This window comes from Vipera ursinii (assembly GCF_947247035.1).
Source record: "Vipera ursinii genome assembly, chromosome: 2".
NCBI classification, from domain to species: domain Eukaryota; kingdom Metazoa; phylum Chordata; class Lepidosauria; order Squamata; family Viperidae; genus Vipera; species Vipera ursinii.
Genome location: NC_139513.1, coordinates 64,960,615 through 64,978,942, shown reverse-complemented (window position 1 = coordinate 64,978,942; position 18,328 = coordinate 64,960,615). Strand labels below are relative to the sequence as shown.

Below are 18,328 nucleotides of genomic sequence, written 5' to 3'. Positions count from 1 at the left end.
GGGATATAAATGGGATTAAAATAAAAATAAATAAAATTATGTTATCCAAATTTTGGACCATAGTTTATTCCTACCAGTTAGAATTAAAGCAGAAGTTCCATGAGATCTGATGATAAAGGAGTGAACAATATTTTTTTTCCTTCCAGTCAGTCTTGATTCCTGGCATCTACATGACAAAACCCTGCAGCTTTCTTGGCAGTGCTTTCGCAAGTGGTTTGCCATTGCCTTTTTCTATGGCTGAGAGAGTGACTAGGCCAAAGTCACCCAGCTGGTTTCTGTACCTAAGGCAGGACTAAAATCCACTCTTCTCAACTCTAGTCCAACACCTTTAACCATCACACCACACTGTCTCTCAAACCCTACTTATATGGAATTGGAGAGTCTTCGGAGAAGGGCGGGATATAAATGGAATTAAAATAAAATAAATAAATAAATAATCAGCTTTGATCAGAACTCTCTTTTCCCTTTCCCTTGAGTCTGATTATTAATAAGTGTATCAAAAAAATATTAAATATGAAAAGAAAAGCTTGATGGAAGGGAGGAAAGTCAGGGCTAGTGAGGATAAACCGCCAAAAAAAAGGTGGAAAATACAAACTGCTACATTTCCACTTAAAAGATGCAGAGCTGAAAAGTGCCAGTAACACTGGGATTAAAACTCCCCCTGTAAACCGCCATGAGTCCTTCGGGAATACGGCGGTATATAAAATCAATTAATTAAATAATAATACTTTCGACAAAGTAGGATGTAGTCAAAAAAAAGTTAGAAACTACCCCAGAAGATAATAACTGCTGCAAGGATGGTGGGGGGAAAAAAACTGATTATTTTTTTTTCTCCTCTCACACAGGCCAGGCACACCTTCAGGCGATCAAGGCTTTTTTTCCAGCGCTCAGAAGCCAAACGCGAGTCAAGGGACCCCGAGCCACGCAAACCCAACACCCTTCCCGTTCGCTGCCGAGTTTGTCGCGGGGACCCCATCCCACCCCACCCCAGAGAAGCCGCTCAGCAGGAAGGCGAGCAAATGGCCTTTATCGGGAAGCACCTACAGCGAGCACCAGGGGGGTTTCCCGATACTCCCATGTAACACCTCTACTCCGCCAGCTGTATTGGCTTCCGGTTGCCCTCCAGGTGAGATTCAAGGTGCTGGTGATGACTTATAAAGCCCTGAATGGCTTGGGTCTGGATTACCTGAGGGAACACCTGCTGCCGGCATCAAGCTCCCTTCGTCCAATGTGCTCCCACAGGGAGGGACTTCTCAGGGTGCCGCTGATAAAAGACTGTCCGCAGATAACACCCAGGGGAAGGGCCTTCTCTGTGGGTGCGCCTGCCCTCTGGAACCAGCTGCCCGTGGAGCTTAGGACTGCCCCCGACCTCTGCACATTTCGCCGGGACCTGAAGACCTGGCTCTTTGAGCTCTCCGGCCCAGGCTGAGAATTTTTAACTGGGGTTTTTAATTTTAGGGATGATTTAATCTTTTTTAAATTTGTTTTTAACTTTTGTACTGGTTGTTTTAAATGCCCTGTAAACCGCCCTGAGTCCTTCGGGAAAGGGCGGTATATACATTTTAATAAATTTAATTTAATTTGAATTTACTGCGCGCGCCCTTCTCCAGGGGCAGAAAGGGCAGCCACTCCGGGGAGGAGCCCGAGCGACAGGCTCCTGCGAACTAGTTCCCTTTTGGGCGTTCTCGCTTGGGAGAGTCCCGAGCGGAAAAGTAGCAGCCCCCACCCCCACCCCGGGAAGGACGACGAGGAGGAGGAGGAGGGGGAAAAACGAAAAAGTGAAAGACCGCGTGGATGACACTGCTTTTCTTCGTGCTCTTTTGGGGGTGGAGGGAGGGTGGAGCGGGGAGGAGGGGGGAGATTCCCGCGCGCCCCGGACCCGGCAGCAGGTGAGCGCGTCCGGCCCGAGCTGAGGCGGAGCGCGCGCGCGGGCGCGCGGGGCGGAGGAAAGAAGGGAGGTGCGAGCGTGCCAGGGGAGGGCGGTCCGACGCGGAAAGCAGCCCCCACTCGACGGGCTCTGACTTTTCAGAGCGTTGCCTTCCACTCTGCGGCTTTCCGGCTCGGTCTGCCCCCCCCCCTTCCGAGGAGACGGGTAAGGGATTCGCTGGCGCGGGGCGGGTGGGTAGGTTACGCCGCTCGGAGACTTCCTCGCTCCTAGCGGAGAGAGCGGGAGCGGTTCCCGCTTCGGCTGGAAAGTTCTTCGACTGGCTCCTTCGCGAATGAGGAAGCGGCGCAGGGCATTCCTCTTTTGGACGCGGGCTCTTCCCACCAGCCCCCTGCTTCCGGTCCTGAGGAGGGTCGTATGGACGCGCTGAGCATCCTTATCCTCTCCGCCTTCCTTCGGAGATGCGGGAGAGTCACCCCCTTCAGCCGGCGGTCCGTCTCCTGAGTAACTCGAGTTCTCCTCCTTCGGAAGAGCGCCTCTCGCTTGGGGTTGGGTGGCGGACTTTATGAAAGAAGCTCCGAGGAGCTGCTCTCTCTCTCTCTCTTTTTTTTTTTCCTCCTTCCTGCTTTCCTCTTTGCGCTCGCAGGGAGCCCGGAATGGGGCAAAGCGCTGCTGAGTTTAGCAGGACCGGCTGGCGGGGCTTTCATAACTGCTGGTTAGAACGGAGCTGCTGTGTGCAACATCTGGTGGAGGACTAGCTCGGCCAGGACTTCCTTGTTTTAAGAGACTCCATGTTTTGGTGAAGTACTTTAGTACATTTCTGAAAATTGAGCTTGTGTCTTCATCAAAAAAAATAGGAGGTTGATGAGTTGGTAAGTCGTCATCTTTGGCGAGTTGAGCGCAGCCGTTGTTGCAATTTATCCATTCTTTCAAATCTTTCCTACATTGTCAAAGATCATTTGGGAAGAAAAAACAAAAACCAAGGACCCTTTGACAAATGGAGGTTTGTTTGGAATGAGAAACCTGAGGCTACTGTATTCAGAAAACATTTGTAAAAGGTGCAAAATCAGAAATGTGATGTTAGCAAGATGTTAGCAAGCTCACCTGAAAGGATAAGTGTGCTGAAAATATTATGGCAACATTAGCAAGTGATCACGTTTAATGCCACTATCCAATAAAAACATTCAGGGTGTGAGTATTTGCCTAACTCTTCTAACAATACTGCTCTGGACAGAACAGTTGACAGTGGTTGACAGATTAATTGGTTTTATAAAATATGCCTTGTGATCTTTATTTGCTTTGTGCAGTGATCAGTTGGGCCACAACTGCTCACACCCTAATTTCTGCGTCTAGAAGCAGCAAGCTGAGTGGTTTAGTGCTTAGGAAGTTGGGGGTTTTCCCATGTAGACTAACTGGAGTGGGGTTCAGAGGTGGTCAGTAATTGTTTTAGCTTGAGTCAGAGGGATGTTTGCTTTCTTGTGCAGTGAATGGATAAGCTTGATTGCATTCGTCATTTCAAAGTGTATGCCTGTAAGTATGTTTCTTTTGTAAATCTGTTATCTGCTTGTGAACCTTAATCTTTAATAGTGGGTGGACAGAATGAATTTGAACTTTTACATTGTTTCATGTGATAAAAAGATAGGCAGCTGCCTTATGCTGAAGCAAAACATTTTTTTTTTATTTAGCTCCTGGGGCTGCTGGCAATAGCACTTTGGAGCACTAGATTTATTAATTCTCTTTGTTTAGAGTCTTTCATGTGCCTAAATATAACTTTTGACCTAGCAAATTATTAAATAAATAAATAAAGTGTAGATACATTCCTAAAAATTAAAATGTTGAGTCATGTGATTACCGAGCATGACTAATTTAGCATGCTAGTAAGTACGTAGTAAATACCAATGGTGTCAGAGAGTTTTAAATTCTTAACCATATTTCTAAAATTTCAAATATTCCACTAGCCTTGTAAGATTGGGAAGCTCCAATCTACATAAATGTCTATCCTGATTGGAGGTATCTTGTTACTGAACTCACCAGCGACTGAATTTTTCTACATGGTTGCATGACTGGTATTACTAGTGGGAAATATCTTTGGCATTGCAAATTTGTATATTTTGTGGAGGAATGTATCAACTAAATTTCAAAGTGTGCAGTATTGAAGCTCCAGTACATATTTTACTAGTATATCTTGTAGGTAGCAAACAATCATTATTCAGGTCTTCCAGAGATAGACTTTTTTACATTGATTGATTATGTGTTCCTAAAATTTTTGTAGATTTTTTAAAAAATGCATTGAACAATTTTTTGTTGCTTCTAGTCACAATAGAACTATTCTTAAACAAAAAGTTTAAATTTTGTACAAGAGACTATTAGTTTTAATTTAGTCTTGAAATAGAAAATACTTAGTTCCAAAAAGTACAACAAGCTATATGTAGAGAATATAGACGCAGAAGCTAATAATTTAATTCACAAGAACCTGAGAATATTGTAAATTGGTGCAATTTGTTTATTCTCAAATTAAATGTAGATTTTCAGAACTTTAGAGCATCTGGCTAAAGGAAGAGTAAAACATTATGTTAAACAGGAGAATTATTTATCCTTTGGCTTCAGTCCTATGTACACTTTCCTGAGAGTAATCTCTGTTGTATCTGGTGGATCTTACTTCTAAGTAAACATATAAGTATTTCATTGTTCATGTATTCATTGTACAGCATAGTATGATAAGTGTGTTTTCAGTGCTCCTTAAAATGATAACAGGATCCTTGGTCCAATAATTAACATTTAGTCAAATCTACTTGTTTTATAGAGTGTTATAGAGATAAAATGGTGGGGTATGTGTGTGCATGGAAAAAGTGTAGATGACTGGATTTGGGAATATGAGTATCTTGTCTTTATTAGAATTCTAAAGTCATATTTAATTCAGATGTTTATATAGTGATCATCAATTTTACAGATTTAAGAATGCTGAATATGGAAATAGCAGTATATTATTTAGTGAATAGTGGTTTTTTTTTATTTTGGAGCAATCAAATTGCTCTCAGTGATACTAATGTGAAACTATGAGATTTTTATTTATTAAACCTTTATTTTTGTTATCTTTGTGTCTCAGAGTGTATGTTTTAACACATTAACTGTATCCCTAATTGTTTGCTGTGGTAAAATAACACACTTTTGGTAGAATGTGAACTACACAGTGAATTAAATGAGCATTTACAGTATATGTAAATATACTGTATTGATTTGGATGAATTCCTATTGCTGAGAATGTAGATGAGATTCCTGAATAAATTCAGTTGCTTCTTTCTTCAGCCTTGCTCATCTTGGTTTGTCATAGTTAATAAGGAAGGGGTAGCCAATTAGATCCAAGGAGACTGTGAGCTCCCATAAGAGTTGTCATTACCTTCTTCTTTAAACAAGACGTTAATTGAGGCATTCATGCACACCCTAAATTTAGCTTTATGTCTGGATTTGGTAACCTTGGGGGATGACATTCACGAGAGAGAGAGAGACAGAGATATACTTCAGTTGTATGGCTTGATATCCTTTAGTATGATCAGTCATGGAATCATTCTGAATTAATTGTCTGATTTAGGATGCAAACACTTTTTTCAGGAGTTTCTGTCCTATTTGGCTAGCAGTTTGCCAAGATATTGCTGGAAATACTCAGTTGTGGCAGTTTTGTTTCAGAATCTTACATGACTTTCTTTCATCCCCCATGCCACCTTTCTGAAATTGTAGGGAGATGTCCATCTAGCTTGGCTGAGTAAGGAATGTTTTGAATAGAACCTGAATTGGATAGCAGACTGTGAAATAAATAAAATCATAGCAAGATGGAAATTTTGTTGTTAGAAAAAGCTTTGCCCATATGAATAAGAATGTCTCTAGAGTAAGATACATTGTTCCTGAAGGATCAGGTGTACAATTTCTGGTTATTGTAGAGCTTTGGTGGAGCAGTGGGCTAATGCCTCCTTAAGTAACACCAGCTGCCTGCAATTAGTGCAGGTTCGCATCCCAACAGGCTCAAGGTTGACTCAGCCTTCCATCCTTCCGAGGTAGGTAAAATGAGGACCCAAATTGTTGGGGGTGTGTGTGAAAGCCCTAATAAGCAGGCATATACATAGAATGAAGGCTACTGCTAAGCTTGTAAGCCGCCCTGAGTCTTCAGAGAAGGGCGGGATATAAATGGAATTAAAATAAAATAAAATAAAAATTATTTCTGGATCCATTGCTGACTTTGGAAAACATATTAACAAAGCCTTGAGGAATCATTATCAATTTAAATAAATGCATTCTAAATAGGGATGGCCTGATGCTAATTAAACATAATCTAGTATCATGTATATGGATTATCTTTATTTGGTTAGACTGCTAGTTTATTCACTGAGGACAAATAACAAATAATAGTGCATTCTGTCCTCATTGCCAGTCCACTTGTAGGCATAATTCCTCATGGTTATTTTGATCCCTTAATGCCATGAGGCAAATGTATCTCCATTTGGATCCCCAACACTGTGCCTAAGGATCCTAATATCCATACAGACATCTCTTTTGATGTCCACTAGATCCATCCTGCAGTTGATTTTATTATTCAATTCTTTTATTCAAAAAGCATTGTCCTCAAGCATAGCATTTTTTCAAAGAATGCTTCTGAGCTCACATTTTATCTATCCTGAAAAAAATTAGAAAACTAAAGAGATGATAGAAAGCAAATTCACAAGGTGCTTTCTGATAAAATAGATAAATGTAACAATCATTCTGTGGCTATAATGCACTCAGAATTCCAAATCTGTACCAATGCAGTGCAAAGATGCTGTAGTTAAATTGCTATGTAGATAGATTGCTATATGTGTTGAAAAAGCCTCTATTTTTGTTGAGAGAAAGCTAAGGAAAACTCATGGAAACATCATAAAATAGCATAGATTGATATGGAAAAAACTACATCTAAGGAGGCTTGATGTAAAATGTTTTAAGAAATAAGTTAAGAATGTACAATGTCCCATTAATTATTCATGGTATTTATCAATATGTGTATATTGAATCCTTAAGAAGTTGGAGATAATGTTTATCAGAAGCATGGATGCGTACATTCCTTTGATTGCAGACATTGCCATATTGTTGACTGAAAACTGAATTGATTTGCAGTGAATGTTAGTTTGTGTAACACAGCAAGAAATATGGATCTGAAAAATTTAATTATCAAAAAATGTAGATATGCTTGACAGGGGAAATGGAATCAATTATGCTGGTAGATGTTGATTAGTACTGTATATAGTCTTTTGCAAAGATTTATTTTCATTTTTTTATTTTATTAGTCAAGCACAAAAATAACACGACATAATACAAAAAAGTGTATATAAATGTGATATAACAACTAACTACAAGTCCTTTAACATGTCCCTAAATCTAGATCATACAGTAATATAATATTCTAATTGATTTTCACAATGTAAAGGGATTTGAAAATATTGACAAAAAGCAAGTTTTTCCTTCAATCTATTGTGAGGAAAGAATGTTTTTTCTGAAGATATGAAAATGATCGTTTGCAAGACGTGCTTCTTTTCTCTTTGCTATATGAAATTAGATAAGTACACATCAGAAGAAACCTATAAGTTAAGTTGAATGTATGAGTCAGTGTATAGATGTAGTGGAAGCAAGAATAACTTGTCAAAATAGAATAGTATAACAAATAGTGTTGGTATAAACTAGTTTTAACTTCTGCCTTTAATGTTATTTCTTTATGACTGTTTACTCTTTTATCTCTGCCTTACATATTTTTACTTACCAAAAGGGGATAGTATGTGGGGTATGTACATCTTTATCAATGAATGGGTTTTTTTCTATCTTTTTTTCCTTTTTAGAGTTCACATTTTTGAAGAGATGCTCATTCATATATTTGGCTTTCAAATCATTAGGGTGAATAGACAGGAAAGAATTATTGTAAGATTGACATGATAGTACATAAACCTGGCACATGTAGTCTAGTTGAATAGGTTCTGATAAGCTAACTCTGTCATAGGTTACTACCATTGAATCAGCCACACTCTGCACTTGTTATTTTTGGGCAAATGCAGGGCTCTTCAAAGCTGTTGAATACCAATTCTTTGGGTCCAAGAACTTAAGCTAGAGTTTATGGACTAAGGCCCATAGTTATATTGAGACACTGATTCAAACAGCAAGAAAAAATAGAAATCAACAAAATAATGTTTTTGAAGTGATTTTTCTTGTAGCAACTATGTTTATACGGTACACAGCAACAGTAATAAATTAAGAAGTATAGATTAATTCTAAAGGATAAAGAAGGCAGAAAATAGTGTTGAATAAATAAACAGTGCTCCTTTTTCTAAGTTAATCCAGTTTAAAATGGAAGAATTGCAGAAATGAATAGATCCATCATTTTTGCTTAATTACTTGAGCAGTAATTTCCTAAAATAGTGTTGTTGTTATTTTAAACAAAACTGATAGTTAGATGATTACCATATTAGCAGAAGCAGCCCTGTGTTCACTTTGCCCAGGAGAAGTTTGTGTATAATGAGAATTGTATCATGTATCATTTTGCGCACAATACTAGATAGAGAGTTGGAGAATTACAGCAAAAACATTTGTATTGCTTTAATGCAAGAAAAAAAAGTTACAAACATTAACCAAACAAGTACAAAAATAAAGAAAAAGAAGACAGAAACATATGTAGAGAAAACTGCTCAGTTTTGAAGCATATTATTATACCCTCTCCACGTGGAATAATATCGATCAGGCTTTTTATTACACTTATAAAGACCCAGTTCAAAACATCAATCCAATACGGGGTAATGCTTTTCAATCAAAGAAGAAGCATTATTTTTGCTGCATCCTAAATGCCTAATTCCTCATATAACAAAAAATTCAATTTTTGGTATATACTTCAAAATCATGTTAAAGCCTGTTAGCAATATTACTGTTAACTAATGTTAATCAAAGTAGACATCATCTAGTTAGGTTTTCCAAAAGGGCTTTTAATAAAGTCCTTTTTCAAGGACTTCTCAGTAAGCTTAGCAGCCATTGAATAAAAGGACAGATTCTCTTATAGGCAAGCAACTGGCTAAAGGGACAAATTAGTGGGGTTCCCCAGTGTTCTGTCCTACCACTGCTTGCTTGCTTGCTTGCTTGCTTGCTTGCTTGCTTGCTTGCTTGCTTGCTTGCTTGCTTCCTTCCTTCCTTCCTTCCTTCCTTCCTTCCTTCCTTCCTTCCTTCCTTCCTTCCTTCCTTCTAAGCCTTCTAACTGCTAAGCTTGTAAGCCGCCCTGAGTCTTCGGAGAAGGGCGGGATATAAATGTAATAAAAATAAATAAAATAAATAAATAATGCTTGCTTATTTAGATGATGATGATGATGATAGTATATGATAGTATAGTATTTATGCTATATTATATCATGTTTATAGAAAGCCAGTTTGATATAGTGATTAAGGCATCAAACTAGAAACTAGAAGACCATGAGTCTTCTAGTTTTAGCTTTAAGCACAGAACCAGCTGGGTGACCTTGGGCTTTCTTTCTCTCAGTTCTAGGAAGGAGGAAATGGCAAACCACTTCTGAAAAATCAAGGACTAGTCCAGGCAGTTGCCAGGAATCAACACTGACTCAAAGGGATGCATACAACATATTTATAAATGATCTGGAACTGGGTGTGAGTAGTGGAATCACTTTTTCAGATAACACTAATCTGTTTAGAGTGGAAAAACAATAAAATACAGTGAAGAGTATTTGACATTTGTGTGTCAAAATGGAAGATGTCATTCAATGTGAGCAAGTGTAAATGATTCACATTAGTGCCAAAAATTCTACCTATTCACGCAACTAATGTGATCAAAGTGAACAATGACTAATGAGAAAAGAGAATAATGGTAAACAATTTAATGAAGGTGCCAACACATTGTGCATCCAGTACAAAAGTAGCCAAAAGGTGTTCGCAATAATAAGAAATGTATTGCAAATAGAATTGCATATATCAGTGATGGTGAACCTTTTAGAGACTGAGTGACCAAAAACTGCTCCCCGCTCTGCTGTCAGGGCCACCCACTGCCTCCATGGCTTGCTGCAGCAGATTGCCCAGGCAGTGCAGCAGCACCATGGTGGCCACGCCTCCACCTGCGTCCCGCAGCATCATCTGCAAATGACAGAGTGTGAGGGCGGAGTCTTTGCCCGGCTGCCATGTCCTTGGGTGCACTGCTCCATGTGGGCTGTGCCCGGGGGCGACTCTCCTCTGGGGGGGCTGCTGGTGAGGAGGCCTTGGGGGGAGGCGGGGCTGGGGCGACAGCGTGCATGCCCACAGAGAGGGCTCTGAGTGCTGCCTCTGGCATGCAGGCCATAGATTCGCCACCACTGGCATATATCATATTAGCCTCATACGTATATCATTGGTATGACCTCTCCTAAAATGTTGTGTGTGGTTCTGGTTACTGCATCTCAGAAAGGATATAGTAGAGGTAGAGAAGGTTCAGAGGAGGGCAACTAAAATGATAAAAAATATGAAGCACCTTCCCTATAAGAATAGGTTGTGCATCTGGGTGTTTTTAATTTACAAAGGGATACAACTGAGATGAAATGATGCATGAAGTGGGCAGAAAGAAGCTTATTTTCCCTTCCAAGACAACAGAACCAGAGGTCACCCAATGAAGTTGAATCTGGAAAAATCAGGAAAAAAATCTGGAAAAAAAATTATTCCTCCCCTCCCCCCAACATATAAATAAACTTTGGGAGTTGCTATCATGAGATGTAATGCTGGCTACTAGTTTGGCTGACTTCTAAAGAAGTTGGACATTTTATGAAAGTTATGAGAAGACTAATAGACAGTGGCTATTAGTCTTCATGGCAACATGCCTGCCTCTGAAGGCTGTCCACTAGGAAACTGCCAGTGTTCTCTGCAGTAGATTGGCCACTGTGAGACCTGACTACTGGACTATGTCGGGCAAGGTCTGATCTGTCAGAGCATTGAGTCTGATCCATTCCTTAAACAATTTTCAAGAAGGAACTGTCCAACAGTGTAAGTATTTCATATGGATAAGCTGCAACCCTTAATGCTTGAAATATAAAGAATTGTGGCTTTAAAAGTGCAAATCTTTCCCATGATGTCAGATATATCAAATAACAACTTTCTAATTATGCTCATAATGGTTTTTTAACTTGATCAGTTAAATTCCATGAAGAAATACAAGTCCAAGTATATGTCCAGGAATAAAAATTGAAAATAGGAGAACTAAAAATCCTTGTGATCCATTATAATTAGATAAAGAAAATACATCGGCTTGTTCCTTCTATTAAAAAAACTCAGTAATTTATCAATGTACTTTAATACATTAAAGTAATTAATACATTAATTTATCCCAAATATATTTGGTATAAAATTCTTTTTTTTTTACATTTATCTTTCTCCATAAATCCTCTGAGTTTGATCACCTGTTTATATGAATGTTAAGCTAAGGCAACAAATTTCGTAAAATCCTAATTTTTTACAAATTTTCTTAGGAAGTATAAAGGTAAAGGTAAAGGTTCCCCCGCACATGCGTGCTAGTCATTTCCAACTCTAGGGGCCGGTGCTCATCTCCGTTTCAAAGCCGAAGAGCCAGCGCTTGTCCCAGGACGTCTCCGTGGTCACGTGGCCGACATGACTAGATGCCAAAGGCACACGGAACGCTGTTACCTTCCCACCGTAGTGGTCCCTATTTTTCTACTTGCATTTTTTACGTGCTTTCGAACTGCTAGGTTGGCAGAAGCTGGGACGAGTAACAGGCGTTCACTCTGTTACGCAGCACTTGGGATTCAATCCGCCAAACTACTGACCATCTGATCAACAAGCTCAGCATCCTAACCCACTGAGCCACCGTGTCCCTAGGAAGTATACCAAATATCAATTAATTGATTAATCTGTTTACCAAGCTATTTTATATTACATCAGTGCCTTTGATATAAAGCATTCATAATTGTCAATGAAACAATATAGGTAGTCTTCAACTTATGACCACAATTGAGTCCAAAATTTCTGTTGCTAAGTAAGACAGTTGTTAAGTGAGTTTTGCCCTTTTTTACAACCTTTCTTGTCACAGTTTTTAAGTGAATCCTGCAGTTGTTAAATTAGTAACACAGTTGTTAATTAGAGAGCCCCACATTAATTCAGGCAATAAAAAAATGGGGGAGAGTTGCAGAGTATGACTGTGAAATTCTTTCCAAGTCCTTAATAGCAGCTCTACCAAATCAGGGATAAGAGGTTAAGTTAATCTGGCTTCCCATTGACTTTGCTTGTCAAAAGTTTGCAAAAGCTGATCACATGACCCCAGGACACTGCAGCCATCATAAATATGACTCAGTTGCCAAGCCTCTGAAATTAGGTCACATTATCATGGGGATACTTCAACGGTTGAGTGAAAAATGGTCATGTCATTTTTTTCAGTGCCATTGTAACTTTGAACATCACTAAACAAACTGTTGTAAATCAAGGACTATCTGTATTGTCCCCATGGAAGAAAAGACAAAGAGCATGAAGATTTGCATGAGATATTTGAATAGAGGAAGAGAGAACTCCATTTATAAATATCTTGTCTGAAGAATTAGAGTATCCCACATTCATTCAGTTAATATCAAAACAGGGGAGAGTGGCAGAGTGGGACTGCTGGAATTCTTTCCAACCCCTTAATAGCAGCTCCACCAAATCAGGCATTAGAGGGATTTATAATGCAATAGTTAGCAGCATTTCAAGCCACTGCTCAGTTGCTTCTCCCATAGGATGCATCGGTGATTTCCTTTTTCTGGAATAGTTTTCTATAATCCAGTTTTTAACCATCCTTCTGCCAGTTACTTCCCCTTCCCTCCCATATCAAATTTGGTCTGTTCCATTCTGTTTGGGGAGAGTTACCCTGTAAACATCATAGCATAATTTTTTTTCTAACATTTGATTGGGTTAGAAAGGCTAAAAATGGGGGAGGAGGGGAACCATATTTGGCCAGGATTTGCTCCTTCTGCTGTACTACATCAAAGGCCTTTTCCTCATTCAGTAAGCCCACCACTGTCAATTTTAAGTTTTTTTGGAGTGTTTATCTAAAGTATCACTAAAGCAGCAACAAGCTTCCTTTAAAACAAACTTTATTTTTAATAGACAATAAAATGTATTTATTTAGGAATTGGTACATTTGTTTACAATAATGTACATTTCCAGTTCATTTTCTGCAGATGTCTATTGCACAATACAATGAAAGATTCCTCAACATATTAATGCCTGCCAGCCAAAATTTCTGTAACATATCTGAAAAGAATTAATATAAATGTAAAAAGCTGTTTAAAAATAAAATATGCTTAAATTTACTTCAGCGAAATCTAACTGTAAAACTCTGAATACTGTAAAAATACTGAAAAGGGTTTTTTGTGGTTTTTTACAGTTTTGCCTTGCAAGCAACTAAGTACCAAAAAGGCAAGGAAACTACAAGGCTTATGTTAGGAAGGATGATACAGCTGACTTATAGTGTAAATATGTGTGAATGCGTAGTTAAATATAACAATAATATTGGAAGTGGCTTTAGGCATTGATCTCAATGCATAAAGAGTCTCAAATTAGATGAAAAATAGGGATATGCACCATTCATGTTATTCGTCTCAGTGAGTTGAGGAAGCGATTTGTTTGGCCTAAGATGCTTTGCTTTGCCAAAAAAACCTTCATAGTCAGAGAAGGCTACAGACTCTCAGAAGCTGCTTCCTTTATTTCCAGCAGCTGATTGGAAGCCTCAGAAGAGATTTCTGTCCATCTGCCAAAGGGATCTTCCTGGTATGAGAATATCAAAGACTTCAGAAATGTGGCAGTCCAGCTGCTTCGTTGTGCTTTTAGAAGCAACGGGGCTGTGTCGTTTCTCAAACCAGGTTTTGAAGATACTTTATGTGAAATTTCATCAAGGCAAAGCACGGCTCTGATGCTGTATCTAACTCCCTTGGAAAACGGGTTATACTGGTTCCCTGCTTGTTTCAGCTTTCAAGCAATCAGATTTATTTATTTATTTATTTTAATTCCATTTATATCCCGCCCTTCTCCGAAGACTCAGGGTGGCTTACAAGCTTAGCAGTAGCCTTCATTCTATGTATATGCCTGCTTATTAGGGCTTTCACACACACCCCAAGCGGCATTTTTACAAAGTCAGCTTATTGCCCCCAACAATCTGGGTCCTCATTTTACCTACCTTGGAAGGATGGAAGGCTGAGTCAACCTTGAGCCTGGTGGGATGCGAACCTGCACTAATTGCAGGCAGCTGGTGTTACTTAAGGAGGCATCAGCCCACTGCTCCACCAAGGCTCTTGATGAAGCTCTGAATGAGACTCAATAGTCCCGTTTGTACAAATGCAAGTACTGCAACCTTCAAGATCTGAGACTCTGCTTTATTAAGTTCCTGGATTGCACCGAGTTATACTCAAGTTGAAAAACAACTTACCTTTGACCAGTCATTTGTTAGATATGAATGCTTTCACTTTCATACCTTCAAGGTAGGAATGCCCTTTGATTCACTAAATTCCTTCTTATCACCTGAATCTTAAAATCAGAAGGCATCATAGTATCGCTGTCTAAAGTGCAAGTTCACGTTCATTTTCTCTACAATTATAACTTTAGCTTACATGACATCTTCAAATAATTTAAAAGAATCATGCATCACCATCTAACCTGATTGTCTGAGCTGCCGCTGTTCCATTTTACCTATTCATCCTGCAAATCTTTTTAGGTGTTCGCTATGACTTTTGAGGTTTGAAGAAAGAACTCCACTGTAGTGCTTTGTTTCACTTAGGATAAAAAGAAGCAGGAAAATAATGGCTGGTAATGACACATAAGTAGTAAGACTTCAAATGGAACATCCTTTTTAAAAGAATATAGAGAAATACTATATATAGAATTCAGGATTAGGAGAAAGCCTCCAGCTCTAAAAACGATCAAGTTTTAATTTCGCAAGGAATTTTTGAAATGTCAGAGGAAACTAATCTACCAGCTGAAAACAATGCATGAAACTGGTAAATTAATATTAGATAGTATCTGGCATACAAAAACAACTTTTGTTAAATCACTCTGATCATGCCAGTAATAGTTATTGACTTCACAGAAGTAAGTCATTGTGGGTAAAAAACCTTTGGACATCATCATTATAAACAAGCTTCTTCAGGCTTAAGACGTTTGGAAAAATATGACTGGATATTCCAAAACTTTCCTTATAGATCGACATGTATGATAGAATCAGTTGCTAAGTGCAAGAGACCGGCCCTATTCAAATATGACTATGGTTGAAGGGATGTCTCCTCATTGAAGTGCTTGTAGCTCCAATAATTCAAATATTTTAAAATAACTCTTTAAAGTTATTTATTTAATGGAATATAGGGTAATGTTTCACTTATAGTTTAATTAAATGGCACACTTTTTTCAAAAAAGTTGCTTCCTTATATCTATTATACTAATATTTATGATTAAACATGGCACTTAATAGGTTTGCCCTAGCTCTGACTAAGGCTGAATTGTAAGAGTGACCAAAGACTTAATCAAAGTCTTGGTAATAAATTATGAAAGATTCATTCCTCAATCTCACCTACATTTCATGTATATACAAAGAGATAACCTCCTTCACATTATACCAACCATTTACACATTACAGTATGTATATTCCGGTAAACTGATTGAACCATATTTTGCAAGAGTATTAATGGTGCCATCTGCAATTTGCTTTCCCATCTATGCATTAAATGACTGGATTTTCCCAAAACTTAGAAAAAGATCATGTCCTCAGAAAGATAGCAGTCCAAACGAGTAGCTTTTTTTTCCCCTCCCCCAACTTTTATTTTAATTCATAGCATAATGCAAATGTAAAATTCTAATATGTCTACACCTTGTACTAGTTAGTTGTGTAATCTTTTTTGATACAATATTGAGCGCACTATTGCCTCTCTGCCTCCTTGTGTTGTTACGACCATATGTATACTGCGTAAGGAGGAAAAAGGTGTGTTCTGTCTCTTCCAGTGCTTTTTTTGTAAAAGAAAAAGGCGCCGGAACTCACATAATGTCATACAACCCGCCTTGCCTACCCTACAAGGTTCCATCCAAAAAAGGTGCCGGAACTCCGTTCTGAGCGTTCTATGAGGAAAAAAAGCCCTGGTCTCTTCCTTTCTAAATCAGGTTCAATATCTAATCTTTAAATAGCCGCATGAAGTAGCATACTTCTCTCAAGGAGAGATTGCTTCTTGTCTCCAGTGGAAATGTTCTGCTTTCTTTTTGCTTGCAATATTTATGTTAGCTGTGTAATAGCATTTCTCAGGACAATTTAAAAATATTGTCAAAATACTAGGTTATTTCTTTAACACAGAAAGAGAAATGTTTAGGAGAAATAAAGTTTTTTTAGAGAAATTAGTTGCCTCATTGTGGGATAGCTATGCATAATTGATTTTTTTAAAATATTTTTTTCTTGGTAGGAGAAAACAATAGTCAATAACTTGTATTTAAGTTAATATTTACTTTTAAATTAAAAGGGGGGGAAAGGGAAGGAAATGAATTAAAGTTAGGCTAAAAACATTGGTGACCTAAGATCTTCCTAATGAACATTAAGAATAAATTACAATTTATTGCTATTAAATACTATTTATTTATGTTTATCTGGAATGTAATATTTTAGTTTCATTACTTATGGTCTCCAGTACTGCTTAAGTATCTAGGCATTTATTTATTAAGGTGGTAAAACTTCTGGAACAAGATTATTCTGGAAAATAAAGTGGCACCTAAATTTTTTAAACCTTGTCTACTGTTGTGTGACTTTATTATTATTATTACTAGGTAATAATGAATAACTAGGATGACAATTGTAGATTGAAATGAGCAATTTTCTTCACCCCATGTGTGTGGCAACTGAGACAAAGCATTAACTCATGGGAAAGCAGCTTGTTTAAATAAAGAGATAAGGAAGCTTGTGAATAAAATATATGTAATTTATACTTATAAAGGAAAGATGTCAACAGAGTGTCAGTGTGCACTGGGCTACTTGGAATATTAAAGTTCAGTTTCCCCAACATTCCACGTCTGCACATGCAGCATATCAGGTTATTAAGATCAATATATTATTTTTCTTAATATGGCTGTTGACATGCAGTATGTACAGTACAGGTAGTCCTCAACGTATGACCAAGTTTGAACCCAAAATTAATATTGCTAATTAGAAAGTTTGTTAAGTGAGTGTTGCCCCATTTTACAACCTTTCTTGCTACATTTGTTGAGTGAATCACTGCAGTTGTTAAATTAGTAACACGGTTGTTATGTGAACCTGGTTTTCCCATTGACTTTGCTGGTCAGAAGATAGCAAAAGGGGATCACATGACCCTGAAACACTGCAACCATTATAAATGTGAATCAGTTGTCAAGCACCCAAATGTAAATCATGTGACCATGGGGATGTTACAGCGGTTATATGTGTGAAAAATGGTCATAAGTCACTTTTTCCAGTGCTGTTGTAACTTTGAACAGTCACAAAGCGAACTGTTGTAAGTCAAGGACTACCTGTATAGTAAAGGTGATCAAAATCAGATCTTGAAATGATTTTTAGTAATCTTGCTTGTGTATGGAAAAACAGAGGCCTCAATATGTGGAAAACTATGGGTTTAGCCTAAAAAAAAGAAGGAAGGATGATGGAGCAAAAAGAAAATGTAAAATTTGTTAATTAGTTAAAATTAGTTAATACTGCAAACACACAACTATTTAACATATACTTTTACTGTATTCATTATAGTGAATGATGTTTCATTATAGTAAAAATCCAATGCATTTGGAGAACGGCCATCTATGTTCCACCATAGGCAGTTTTGACTTACAATGGGTCACTTACTGGCCATTCTATGTTGATGGTCATAATTTGAGGACTACCTGTAATATTTTTATTGTTAATTCGAGGATAAACAGATGGTTTTGCTTTTTACATGACTATGTGTTTTAAATACTAGTGAATTTATGCTAAAATATGGTTACGCCTTAGTAGATGGCAATCTATGCATATTATTTTAAATTGCCAGTTATATAAATAACATCAAAATCATACATTATTAAATATATTAATTTCCTCCATGGGATAAATTGGAAATTATCTTGATTGTTGTTCATATGGATATGACAGTTGCATATTTTTCATTATATACTGTGTATTTGTTTACCAAATGTAGATAGTTGTCCATATTACCAATATGTCTCTAGGCACCAAGCAATAAAAGAGAACAATTGAAAATAAACTTTAAAAGAACAATTAACTAATTAAACATAAATATAACTATAATCACAGGAGAATGCCATTGACATATTGCATACAATAAAGCCATTTCAGACATTCCTCACTTCCATGGGTCCCCAAGCCTGGTGTAAACCATACTTTAAGGGAAAATCAGTAGGGTTGTGACTTGAAGATGTGTAGACTTCAACTTCCAGAATTCC

General features: G+C 37.9%; 1 protein-coding gene across 1 annotated transcript in view; it reads left to right on the top strand.

Annotated features, from left to right (window-relative positions):
* Positions 1 to 2,001: 2,001 nt before the first annotated feature.
* The window catches only part of PRKCD (protein kinase C delta), a 70,399-nt gene continuing 54,072 nt past the window's right edge, over positions 2,002 to 18,328 (top strand). Inside the window, exon 1 of the mRNA XM_083352676.1 lies at positions 2,002 to 2,092. The gene's annotated coding sequence lies outside the window, so the exon portion shown is untranslated. The remainder of the gene's footprint in view (positions 2,093 to 18,328) is intronic.